Source organism: Sparus aurata, unplaced genomic scaffold (genome assembly GCF_900880675.1).
Source record: "Sparus aurata unplaced genomic scaffold, fSpaAur1.1, whole genome shotgun sequence".
NCBI lineage: Eukaryota > Metazoa > Chordata > Actinopteri > Spariformes > Sparidae > Sparus > Sparus aurata.
In genome coordinates, this window is record NW_022045123.1 from 58,905 (window position 1) to 73,346 (window position 14,442).

General features: G+C 37.7%; 1 pseudogene; it reads left to right on the forward strand.

The window, feature by feature from the left end:
• The window catches only part of LOC115577857 (cadherin-12-like), a 71,050-nt pseudogene extending 57,732 nt beyond the window's left edge, over positions 1–13,318 (forward strand).
• Positions 13,319–14,442: the final 1,124 nt, after the last annotated feature.

A 14,442-nucleotide genomic window follows, 5' to 3' on the forward strand; every position in this document is an offset into this window, starting at 1 on the left:
ACGTTTGTTGTTCGAGTTCTTCGAGTGCGTTGTGGGGAAGCTCTGTAGAGAATCCGCCGCCGCACACGGGCAGCGACAGACCCCCTCATGGTCCTATGAAGGAGAGGAAAGAAAATAAGAAGTAAGGAGAGAGAAACCGGGTGGGGGGGTGGGGCGCAGAATACGAGAGCGAAGAAGAGGACAGGGTCAGTCGCAAAAAAGTCTTGAATTATCAAAATTGGAGATCACTTAAACATTTGGTGGAATCAAATCATAAAAAAATCAACAGTAACACATGCAGCTATGTAAAATGTCATTATCCGGCTCTTAGGCCATGACAAATACAGGATAGACAAAATAGTTGACTGAGAATTTAAAGTATTTGTTTTAATAAAGGAAATAACAGGAGGAATGATGAGGTGCGTGGTGTTGTAGTGGGAAAACACAACCAAAACCAAACAAAGCAAAGAGTGGATGATGCTGGCTGGGTCTGGACTAAGTGAGAGAGAGTGAGAGCCCAGAGCAGGGCTGGGCCTTTATTATGTGGGAGCACTAAATTGGCAGTAAATTGGCCATCCCACAGGCATGAGCCGTCACATTAATAGTGAAAGTAAAAGCATTTCCACACACACAGTGTGAAGAGAACTCAAGGGATTGGGACTAAACAGCTGTGGAGCCTTAAAGAAATCACTTATGAGTGAGGCGAATCTGAAAAAAAGGCCTTGTTTTCGTCAAATTTACCCTGTTCCAGAGTGATAGACGCATCAGGGTAAGAAGAGAGGCAGATGAAGTGATGTACCCATCATGCCTAGTGCCTACCATGCAAGGCAAGGCAGGTTTATGTGTATAGTACAATTCAGACACAAGGCAACTCAAAGTGCTTTACAGGGGCATACAAATAACATCACAAGAAATTTGAAATTGCATTTAAAATACATTTAAAAACAAGTGAGAAGACATCAAGCAACAAAACAGAACAATTTAGGAAATAGGGAAGTAGGCTAAAAATTAAAAAGTTTAAAAGAGACAAAATTCACAGTGCAGTAAAATCCTTGGTAAACAGAAAGGTCTTCAGTCCTGATTTAAAACAGGTGAGAGTTGGAGCAGACCTGCAGTTTTCAGGGAGTTTGTTCCAAATATGTAGGGCATAGTAACTGAATGCTGCTGCTCCATGTTTAGTTCTGACTCTAGGGACTGAAAGCAGACCGGTACCTGATGATCTCAGAGGTCTGGATGGTTCATAACGTGGCAGCAGATCAGAAATGTAGTTTTGGCCCGAAACCATTTAGGGCTTTATAAACCAACAGCAGGATTTTAAAATCTATTCTTTGACAGACAGGAAGCCAGTGTAAAGATCTAAGAACTGGAGTGATGTTTTTTGGTTCTTGTTAGGACAAGCTGCAGCTGTCTGATGGATTTTTTTTAGAATCCTGTAAAGACACCCTTACAGTAGTCTAGTCTGCTGAAGATAAATGCATGGACACGTTTTTCCCTTTATCCTGGATATATTCTCAGGATGATAGTAGGCTGACTTTGTAATTTTCTTAGTGTGGCTACTGAAATTTCAGGACAGAATCCATAATTACACTGAGGTTTCTGGCTTGGTTTCTAGTTTTCAATAATACAGATTGAACCCGAGCAGACACTGTTAGTCATTCTTCCTTGGCTCCATAAATAATTGTTTTAGTCTTATCTTTGTTAAATTCAAGAAAACTGTCCAATCATTGATTTGTTCAATGCATCTACTCAGTGTTTGTATGGGATTATAGTCCCCTGGTGATATGGTTATATAGATTTGTGTGTCATCTGCCTAACGATGGTAGCAAATTTCATTGTTTTCCATTATCTGCTCCACTTGTCATTTCCATCCACTCAGATGTGTTATTGCCAATAGACACAAAGTAGTCTCTCTCTTTTAAATAAGATTTAAACCAATTTAGTGTTGTACCAGAGAGTCCAACCCAGTTTTCCAGATGGTCCAGTAGTATATTATGGTCGACTATGTCAAACACAGCACCAAGATCCAGTAATGCTAAGACCAGAATTTTTCCATTGTTTGTGTTTAAATGAATGTTATTAAGGACCTTGACAAGAGCCGTCTCAGTGCAGTGCCGGTCGAATTACTGATTGGAAGACATCAAAACAGCCATTTATTATTAAGAAATTGTTCAGCTGTTGAAAAACAGCTTTCTGATTTTATTTAAAATTTTGAGGCCTGATACGGGCCTATAATCATTCATTAATCATGTGTCTAGATTATTCTTCTTCTGGAGTGGTTTTATGACTGCACTCTTCATGGCTTAGGGGAAGACACCCGAGAGAAGAGACATGTTGACAATCTGCAGCAAATCTGAAGTCATGCAGTCTGAAATGTTTTTGAAGAACCCTGCTAGTAAAATATCAAGGCAACAGGAGTGCGATTATGCCTCACATTTCATTTTATCTCACACATGCCGTTGTTGGCATTAACTGGATGAAATTGTGCCATGGTACTAAAGTTGTTTTCAGTGGTGGACAGTAACGGAGTTAATTTACTTGAGTACTGTACTTAAGTACATATCCAGAGGATTTGTACTTTACCTGAGTATTAGATTTCTTTGGTACTTATTACTCTTACTTGAATACATTTCCAAGACAAATATTTTTACTTTTATTCGAGTTAATTTCTAGGAAGGCTGAAAAGTACTCGTTACTTTCAGGTCTGCTCTTTTTTTTTTTTTTTTTTTTCTAAAATACTATTGGATACAAGCTGTGTTTGTCAAAGAAGGAAACCTATCACAGTGCACGCTCTCCACTGGGATCTACATAAAAGCGGAAATACGTCATTCCTCCCCATACGGATACCACCAAAGTAGCCACGCTATCCGACGTTCATCAGAAAAGAATAACGGCCGCGGAAGACAAGATAAACGACATGGAGCGCTATCACAGGAGATGGAACCTGAGGCTGTACGGTCTGCCGGAGCAGGAAGGTGAGGACGTTAAACAGCGCATGGTAGACGTCTGCAGAGCAGTCATCCCGGACGCAGGAGGAGACCTACGCTTCCACATTGATGTGAGCCATAGGATTGGAAGAAAAGAGAGCGGCAAGACTCGACCGGTGATAACAAGATTCACATGCAGATCGACGAAAGAAATGTTGTGGAAAGCTGCAAAGGACTCTGGCTTTCTCAAGGCTAAGAAATTGAAATTCGGAGAAGATCTAACTACAAAAGACAAAGAAATACGCAACAAGCTGTGGCCACAAATCGAAGAGGCACGTAAGCAGGGGAAAAAAGCATTCTTTGTAGGGGCCAAAGCCATCATTGATGGCATAGAAATTAGAGTGTGAAACAGTAATACATGTTTAACATCTAAAACAAAGAAAAAGTTAAAATGATAATACCTTGCCTTACAGGTTACTCACTACCGTTCATTTGTTATTATATATGTTCATTGAAAGTATAGTATTACTCTTAAACCAGAGATTTCGAAGATATGGGCAATGTTATGGTTAAAGATACACAGTTTAATTTAGCCCATACTTGATTGTTCAGCTTACTAATATTTGGGGGTGAAAAGGGTCATTTCCATATTGTTTTGTTTTTGGAAAACTTCGAAACTATCTAGATAACCTAGTGTTTTTTTGATTCATATGTCTTTGTCATTTTGTTCATTTAATGTGAGGGGTATTCGAGAACAGACTAAGAGGAAGGCTGTTTTTTTGTTTTGTAAAAGCTTGAAAGCAGATTTTTATTTTCTACAAGAAACACATGCATTAGCTGCAGACTTAAATTTTTGGAAAAATCAGTGGGGTGATAATATTTGGATGGCTTATGGCAATAGTAATTCTGCTGGTGTAGCTATATTGAAAGGATCCTTTCAAGGAAAAATCCTCAAAAACATTGCTCATAACTCTGGAAGATGGTTAATTTTAGTTATTGAATTTATGAATGAAATTTTCATTCTGGGAAATATATATGGGTACAACAGCAGTCATAGAAACACAATCCTCTTTGAAGAATTTGAAGAAGAAATCACTGTCTTATTAAACTCCTTCATGAATGCTAAATTGATATTTGGAGGTGACTGGAATTGCATCAATGATCCCATAATTGACTGTCACCCACAAAGACCTTTGAGGAGCCCATGTGGAGAATTTAATAACCTATGTTTACAATTAAACTGTTGTGATATATGGAGATTAAGGAACCCATCTCAAATCCAGTTCACTTGGAATAACAAAGATTTATCAAAGAGATCCAGGATTGACTTTTGGCTTATCTCAAATGATTTAATAGATAAAGTAAAGGAAACCAAAATAGAACCTTCAATACTCACGGATCACAAAATTGTTTCGTTGACATTGTATATAAGGAACCTTCCAGTTAAAGGTAATTCTGACTACTGGAAATTAAACAATACACTTTTGTGTGATAAGTCTTTCAAAGAAAAAGTCATAGAATTCATACATGATAATTGGAAGAAAGCTCAAGAAGAGAAAATATATGGCAAATACTGGGAATATACAAAATTTTTGATTCGTAACATGGCAATTAAAAGGGGAAAGGAATTGGCTAAGGAAAAAAGAACTAAACAAGAGACTATTTTAAAGGATATAATTTCTATTTATGAAAATAACACACTCTCTCAGATTGAAATCAACAGGTTAGCTGAGCTACAATCTGATTTGGACAATATATATCAAAATATGGCACGTGGTGCATTTATCCGTTCCAGACGGAAATGGATGGAACACGGTGAAAAAAATACCAAATATTTTCATAATCTAGAAAAAATAAATGCTTCTGTGAATAACATGTATAAACTCAAAGTTGATCAGCAGATCTCTGAAAACCCTCAAAAAATTTCTAAAGCTGTGGAAGAGTTTTATAAAAACTTATATTCTGAACCAAATGACATTTATAGCCCATCTCATTTTTTTTCTTCTATATATAACAAGGCACGATGCATTGACCAAACGCAGAAAAAATTTTGTGATCAAGATTTATCCCTAAGAGAAATTGAAAATAATATTAGATGCTTAAAAGATAATAAATCCCCAGGGAACGATGGACTTACCAGCGAGTTTTATAAGGCATTCCAAGACCACATTTCTGAATTTTTATTATGTGTTTTTAAGGAGGCCATAGAAATCGGTAAGCTTCCTGCAACAATGTGCCAAGGCCTAATCACCTTGATACCTAAGCCCAATAAAGATCGACTACAGATTGAGAATTGGCGACCAATAACTTTAATTAACAATGACGCAAAATTATTGTCTCACATCTTTGCAGAAAGATTAAAATTTTGTTTAGACACACTTATAGACGATGGTCAGTCTGGATTTATGCAAGGCAGACACATAAGCAACAATATTCGTCTGATCTTAGATTTGATTGACTACAATGAATACATCGCAGACAACAGTTATATATTATTCATAGACATATATAAAGCTTTTGACACTGTAAAGCATGAGTTCTTATCGGAGGTGTTAGATTTTTTTGGGTTTGGTCAGTACTTTAAAAGGGCAATACAAACTTTATATAGTGAGTGCAACAGCTCAGTTAAACTTCCATGGGGGACCACTCACAGGTTCAACATCTCTCGGGGCATAAAACAAGGAGATCCAGCAGCCCCTTTCTTGTTTCTTTTGGTCATGCAAACAATGGCCCTACATATATATAATGATTCCTTTCAAGGTATTCAAATTTTAGGTAAAGAAATTAAATGTTGCCAGCTGGCTGATGATACTGCTATCTTTTTAAAGGACGAAATGCAGATTAAGAAAATCATAAATTGTCTTAATCTGTTCTCTAAAGTGACAGGTCTAAGTCTAAACATTAAAAAGTGCACTCTTTTTCCTCTTAAAGATGGCAATATTCAATCAGAAGAAATTGAAGGTATTCCTGTTAAAGAGGAAGTAACATATTTAGGAATAAATATTTGTAAAAATCAAACAAACAGAATAGAATCAAACTTCCAAGCCCTTATTCCAAAAATTAAAAATAAATTTAACATGTGGCTCATGAGGGATTTATCACTCAAAGGTCGGGTACTTTTGTCCAAAACTGAAGGTTTATCACGTCTTGTTTATCCAGCAAAAGTATTAGATGTACCCAAATCAATTGAAAAACAAATAGATTCTACCTTATTCAACTTTCTATGGAGAAACAAGTCTCACTACCTAAAGAGGAGTGTGTTATGTAATTCAGACTGTCAAGGAGGATTAAATATGCTGGACTTTCATTCATCTAACATAGTCTTTAAGGTAAACTGGATTAAACATTACATCCAAAATAAAGATAAATTATGGTACTTATTTCCCAATCTTATTTTTGAAAAAATAGGTGGTATAGAATTTCTTCTCAAATGTGACTTTGACATAAATAAACTCCCGATTCGGCTATCTAATTTTCACAGGCAGGCGCTTTTATATTGGCTTCTTATATACAAACATAATTTCTCTCCCCACAAACACTTAATTTGGAACAATAAAAACATCAGATATAAAAATAAATCAATCTTTTTTGATAACTGGGTAAAAAACAAGATTCTGTTCATATCACAATTGCTCAATGAGAATGGTCAATTACTTTCATACGCAGAATTTTTAAAGACCTTTGGTATTCCAATACCGGCACGAGAATATTGTATAGTGTTTGATGCGATACCAACATGCTTCTTAAGACTATTACAAGGCAGCATTGTGTTTACTGAACAACCAATTTGGAAGACTGATATCCTGCTGAATGGCATCAATATTAAAGATAAAAAATGCAATAATAAATTGTTTAGACATATGTTGCAATGCTCTATTAATTCTCGTGCCAAAAGTTATTGGAATGGTCTTTTGGATGGAATTAATTGGAAATTGGTATGGACTTACTATAAAAAATATTTGATCAACAATAAGGTGAAAGATGTTCATTATAAAATGATACACCTAATTTACCCAACGAACCATTTTCTCAAAAAATACAGACCTGATCTCTCTGATTCCTGTGTATTCTGTAAAGCTGAGACAGAAACGATTGTACATTTATTTTTTGATTGTATCTATGTAAAGTTCTTCTGGATTGATGTTGAAAATATGTTTGAATTGCTATGTGGAATTAAGATCAGCCTGCAAAAAAGGGATGTTATTTTTCACTTTGGAGAAAAAGTTATGGACCAAAGTCATGTATTTTTGTTAAACCTTTTTATATCACTTGGACGATTTTATGTACATAAATGCAAATGGACTGAAAGAAAACCCAATATACACCAATTTAAAAATGAAATGAGGATATACTTTGATGCACTATCAGGACTAACGAACAGAAAGGCCATCCGGACTGTAGCTCTCTACAGAGCCTTAAGATCCTCTTTGTGAATTTTTATTTATCCACTATATCTTCTCCACAAAGCCTTTGGATCCTCTAATTGAGTCGAATATATGTACCCCATGTTCACTATTGTCTGTTTGTCATTGGTGATGAATTTAAATAAAAAAAAAAAAAAAAAAAAAAAAAAGTAGCCACGCTATCGACTGCGTTTGTCAACACAAAACCGCGACAATGGCTGCATCAGATGTAGTTTTTTTTGTAAAGCAGTGATTCTCAACCAGTGGTCTGGGGACAACATTGGTCTTTGAGGGGGTTCCAGTTCCCAACTTCTGACAGAGAGTTAGTTGGACGGTGCAGGTTCATTTGGTTACAGTTTTAATGAGTTTAATAAACATCTGCATCTGCAACATCTGCTGCAGTGATGTTGCTAGGTACGCGTCCTGCGTCCCTGACGCATTAAAATCTGAAAGGACGCACTAAACTCACTATCCATGCGTCCCGGGGACGCAACTCATTTTCCCCATGAAAAACGATACATTGTGAACATTAAACAACTCGTGTTTAATCACAGTAACTGGCAAAGAAACCTTGTTATTAGCAGACCGGACAAGCGCTGTTTCAACCCTCTGCGCATCTACTCGGGGCAGACGTGATCCCCTGTACAAAGTATCGCGACATCCTAATTTAGCCGCTACCAAAACAACTAGCCCGTCACCGCTGATTTCATTTCAACCAGGGACATCGCACTCGTGGGGGATGTGTGTGTTTTAACACCCACACTTTTCCCGATGAGAGGGTTCAACACCCACACTTTTTCTGCAGTTTTTCTGCCTTACTGCAGCCGGAGTCACTTTCTCCGGCCGCTCTAAGTCTGCGCTCGCTGCAGCTGCCTCCTCTCTCCTCCCTCTCCTGTTGCTGCTTCAAACATGACACCGGCTTTGGGACTGACCGGCTGATGATTGGCTGTTCTGCCTTAAGTCCCGCCTCTCTTGCTATGTTAGATTTATTGTTCAGCTCGTGCTGATGAGGCGGGATCTACCGTAAAATACCAAATAACAGCCGGGCGTGTATTTGTCTCAACCACTTAACAGACCAGGCGTTTATTTGGGACAGGCGTTTAATTCCCTCCTCACAATAATCCGGGATGAAAATGTCACAAACTTCTCCAGCTTCTCTGTGAATTCTCTGGAAACGGAGAGCACCAAAAACATTGTCTGTAACGTTCTCTGATGATTAAACGTTGATAACTCCTGATATGTTCAGTATACAGGTCGACACCAAACCACATGATGTGTTTTATAATGTTTTTATGTGTTACAGCTGCTAATGTATGTATCGCTGTTACTGTGATGACATATGACAGTTAAATATTTAATCTGTCTATAATAACCACATCCTTACATGTAACTGTGATTTTTGATAATCTAAGTACTAATAATAACAATCATGACAAAAAATTAACAGAGACTGCAGATCAAGATAAGAAGCTGCAACTGGCAGTGAGCAGCTCTCTTTTCTGTTAGCAGTGAAGTGACATAGTCCATGACAGAACATTATAAAATATGATCATGTATAAAATAACATTTAATGGTAAAAAAGAAAAAGTACAGTTGCAGTAGGCTTCTATTATAAATATTATAATTAAACGAATCAAGACAGATGTCACATTTACATGTCAGGGTGTGGTTATTATAGACAGATTTAATATTTAAGTGTCATTTATCATCACCCCCCGACCCAAAATTGTGTTAAAAAAAACACCACCACCACCACCACCACATCCATCCCCCGCACTTTTGAAAAGCTTACTACACCTCTGATTTCAACAATTAAAAATACGAACTTCATAGTAAATAAACCCACGTTTTCACTGCTCAATGCTGTGCTCATTTGTGTCGATTATATTTTAACGTTTAGGGGACGTGCTGTAATGAAATAAATAGAACATAATCCGGTGGTGGTGATGAAAACTACATTGAATGGCAGCCGCCATTTTGTTATGCCCAAACGGTGCAGGTCAGCAGACTATTTGAATTTTAGTAATTTATTTTGGCGCTATTTATGTTGCTACAAAAATGCTGTTTGATTTGAATGTCATGTGTCATGCCACTGTGACAGTTGTTTTGCAATAAACTTTTCAGATCTGGAATTTTATTTGTTTAATTTCAGATACATTTTGAACATACATGAATATATCCGTTTATTATAACCATATCATACCACCATCAAAGGACTTTAAGACTCAATAAAATTTAAGAAATAGAATAATATAAGAAATAAATAAATCTTTTTAACTGGGGAGTCGGGACCCATTGAATTTCCCAGGGACCCACTCAACTCACCACCTGTGGGTCCCGGCGACTCACTACATTGAAAACCTATCAATATCACTGTGCTGTCCTCCTGTGATCCCCATCATTGTATTTGTTTTTATAAGTGTTTCTGCAGGCTTTATGTAACATTGTGGTTCTAAAAGCAAGCACATCAGTGCAGGTGGTTTCAAAGAGTTAATTCTCAGAAACAAGAGTTAAAAGGTCCTTAAATTCCTTTAGAAAAAATTATAGTAATTCATTGATGTGAAAAATAAGAAATGTACTCTTACTCTTACACTTACTTTTACTTAAAGTAAATTTAAAAGCATGTACTTTTGGATACTTAAGTACCTTTAAAAGCAAGTACTTTTTTACTCTTACTCGAGTAACATGTCGACTGAGCTACTTTTACTTGTAACGGAGTAAATTTTGACCAGTAGTATTTGTACTCTTACTCAAGTACTGGGGTCGAGTACTCTGTCCATCTCTGGTTGTTTTTAGATAGACACAACAACAACACACATCCTGTACCTAGTACAGTGGCACTGACCACTTGTTAAATTTTCTGTATTTTGGCAGTGAAGAAGGATGAAAATCCATTACATGCCCTGGTAGATAGATGTTCAGAGGCTACTGGCACAGGAGGGTTTGTTAGCCTGTCGACAGTAGTAAACAGGGCATGAACATTATTGTTGTTTTTGTTGATAATGTCTGAGAAGAAGGACTTCCTTGAGTTTTCAGTTGTACAAGCCTGTGGGGGCAATGTTATGGTCCGGGGTTGCTTCAGTTGGTCAGGTCGAGGTTCACCAAAGTTATGTGCCCATAAAATGAGCTGAATATATAGCTGGATGACCATGCCAAGAAGAACAGCTCAAATTGTGTCAGGGAGCATGAAACATCATTTTCACACATGGATTGTGTCCATGGTTGAGTCCAGACCTCAACCCCATTGAGCTTGGTGGGAAATTGAATGCAACTCTGGATGAAAATAAATGTTGTAACATTGCATAAACTTTTCAAAACGATGCCACGGCGAATGTGAGCCATAATCAGAGCAAAAGGTGGTCCAATTAAATATTAGTGTGCAACTTTTTTTTAGGCCGGGCAGTGTAGCTCAAAAATCTGGTGCACTGCCACTTTGGATGGGCATGACATCTCTGTGATGGAATATAATAGGCAACACCAGACTGACCATGATGTGAAAAGGGGAGTGGTCAAAAGTAGACAAATACCAACTGATGACAACAAACAACAAATGAATATAAAATTTTCAAAGAAGCACTGAATACGCAATTAAATGTACCAAAACCTATTTATTTATTCAGGATTTTGGCAGTTTCAGTCCTCCACAGAGTTGTGTCACACAGTGTAAATAAAGTATATGTTTAGGGAGGAAATGTTATTGAAGTCACTGTTGTTCCCTTGTCGCCGAGATTACAAAAATTAAGCAAATCCACTGTCACTGCTTACTCTTCCATGAGATAGTAGATTTTTTCACTCAGCAGAAAGGAAACACTTTACTTCCAGAATAGATGGCTAACTACAGGGTAACTATGAACTCATTCAGTTCACTTTTCTTTTATGAGGATGGAGTAACTAAAGTATTGTAGAACTACAGGAAAAAGTTGATAAATAGGTGGACGAGGTTGAGATCAATGCCACCACTGGAATAGGCAGATAAAATTTTAGGGCAACTCTGTGTCAGATTAGAAAATGTATAATTTTGGTGACCTCAGGAGATTATTTGGTTGATAGACACATCGACTGCAACAGTTTCCACTTTGAGTGTAGAAATGATATTAATAATTTCAGAAGGTCAGTTGTGGGGTGCCCCAGGGCTCAGTACTGGGACCAATGTTGTTTGTATTATATATAAACAGCATATGTAAAGTTTACAAATACTAAACCAATCTTTATCCTTCAAAAAAGAGCTATAAGAATTGTAAATAAAACCACTTACAGAGAAATAACGAATCCATTGTTTATCAAGTTAAAAGCTCTAAAATTTAACGATTTGGTCGACAAAACAGCTCAAATTATGTATAAAGCCAAAAATAATAATAATAAATGATCACCCAGCAGTATCCAAGAGTTGTTTCAATTGAGAGAAAATCAGTACAGCATGAGGGGAACCAATATATTCAAGAAACAACTAGTGAGAACAAAAATATCACTGTATTAGAGTCAAAGGAGTCACCTTATGGAATAATTGTAACAAGGAACTGAAAACATATACATCATTAAACAAGTTCAAACGAATGTTCAAAGGCAACATACTGAACGAATATATGATGGAATAAGATGCGTAGGTTGTTCCTTTATTTAAGTATGTCTTATTCATTATCTCTATGATCTGAATCCTTAATTTCATGCTTGATTTGTGCCTGATAATTGAAACAGAAAAAAAAGAATGATTTATCATAAAGTTCAACATGAAATAAAGATATAAAAGGGGTAGGACTTGATAAGTTCACACTTCCTTCCTGCTCCTTTTCAGACATGAAATATTTGCTTGTTTGTTTGTTTGCTTTTCTCTGGTGGGCTTTAGGGATTTTGCTCTATGCCTGATGTTTTCAAAGCTTGTTTGCTTTATTTTATTGTCTTATGTTGTCTTTTAACATGTCCGAATAACCATTATTCATTCATTCATTATTTATTCAAAGATGCTATAATCAAAAACACTTATACATACAGGTTTTAACAGACATTCAGTAGGAGCTGACTCTTTGACAAGAGGAAAAAAATTGGAAGTAGACTGTCCAAATTTTTCTTCAACATAACTTCAAATAAACTGTCACTTGCTTCTCTTTGTGTCTTGCAGTTATGGCAGGATTATACATGAGCCAGAGGCACAACAAAGAGAAAGAGACTCTGATGACATCAAAAGAGGACATCCGGGATAATGTCATTCACTATGACGATGAGGGAGGCGGCGAGGCAGACACTCGTGCCTTTGACATGGGCACTCTGCGCAACACACACTCAAAACGCACCAGCACTCACAGCAACACCTCCATAAAGGAAAAAAATGGCTACGGAGACGGGGTTCTGCTGCACCTCAGCAGTCGCTCTGACGACATCAGGACACCTGACATCCACTGTCAAACAGCCAGTGTCATTGCTGGCATGAACAAGGCCCCACTGTCTTACCGTGGCCGAGTGACGGAGGGTGATACTGAACTGATCAAGGAGTTCATCCAACAGCGATTGGAGGACAGTCAGCAGGGTTATGCCGCCCCGCCCTATGATTCTCTGGCGACCTACGCCTATGAGGGTGAGGGCTCAGTGGCTGGCTCGCTCAGCTCCATCGAGGAGACGTGGGTAATTGACGATACAGGAGACTTTAGTTCACTTGGTGACTGGGGACATCCGTTCAAAACACTGGCTAGTATCCTAGAAAAACCGCCGCCCACTCTGACTGAGGAGAGCTGAGAGGAAATTGCACAGCAGAGAGAATTTGGGCGGCCATGTGGGAATAAGCATTCTTTTCTAGTAATGTTTTTTTACTATGGCAGGCACTGGCTAGAATGATGTGAGGACTTTTTAGAAAACTGTCCTTGTAAGTATAGTCGTCGACTGGTTTCCTAGAGAGCTGAGAATTTAGTTACAGTTGCGAGAAAAGGTTAACTTGATAGCTCCTCAAAGTGCCTGAGGTACTATATGTATGTTTACATGTATTTTAATTCATGAAACTTAATAAAAAATATCTTCAACCAATATTTTGATTTCAACATCAGATTCTTAAGTCTCATCAAAACATTTCCTAAGTGATTCAACCACTTGCAACTATTCTAGACCTTCGACCAGGCAGAAGTGCCCCAGATGTGGTTTCCCAGACAATATGCACCAAGTCAATTTTAGTTTCACAGAGCAGACCAAGCCAGGAAGTCAGACTCAGAAACAGCATAGAACATCTGTTCAATTTTCAAAATACAACACCCTGTGCCGATGGGGTTCACTTCAGTTGTACTCACCCATGGCAGAGTCACAAAACTGAAGGCAAAATGACAAAATTAATACAGTAACAGCGAGACAACAATATGAAATGCTTCTGCTGAGGTTTGGCGCTGTGGGAGGATGTAACAAAACCACACAATTCACACGACATCATGCCCGATGGAATCAGGGCATTAGCCATGCTAGGAAAGGCACTGGGGGCTCAGTTGTCGGAGTGTGCTCCCCATGTGCAGAGGCTGTGTCCCCATTGCAGCACCCTAGGGTTCAAGCCCACCTGTTGGCCCATTGCTGTCACTCTCATTCATCCTGTTTCCTGTCACTTTTCAGTTGTAATGTCTGGGATACCATTTGAAGAAGTTGGATATTTGAGCACATGTATATATTCAAGTTTTTTGTACGGTGAACTTGGCCTGCATTATGATTAGGACTCACAATGACGATGTGAACTATAACAATTGTGTTTCTATTCTGTCACTGACTCAATTTTCCTTTGCTTCAATAATTTCACCATATGAGCAGGTTGTGAACATAAAGCAGGTGAGGTGAATGCAGAAGGCAGAGCGTGTGAAGAATCTCTCGTGCTGTGTTAAGTGTGCTCTGTGTGCGGTACAACGGACAGGTTTACTATAGCCATAATACACACAACAAAACTATAAGGAAACAAAACTTTTCAGCTGGCACCACAGTCTGATGATACTTATACATATGCATCAGCTCATCTATATTTAGAGCCAATCAGCTAGCATGCTGCTATATGAAGATACAATGTTAACCATGGTAACTGTTTTAGACATTCAAAGATTAATGTATCTGTATTTTCTTTTATGTCTTGTGATATCAGCTTTTTCCTGTGAATCATAGTTTGTTATACTTTATCTGCTTGG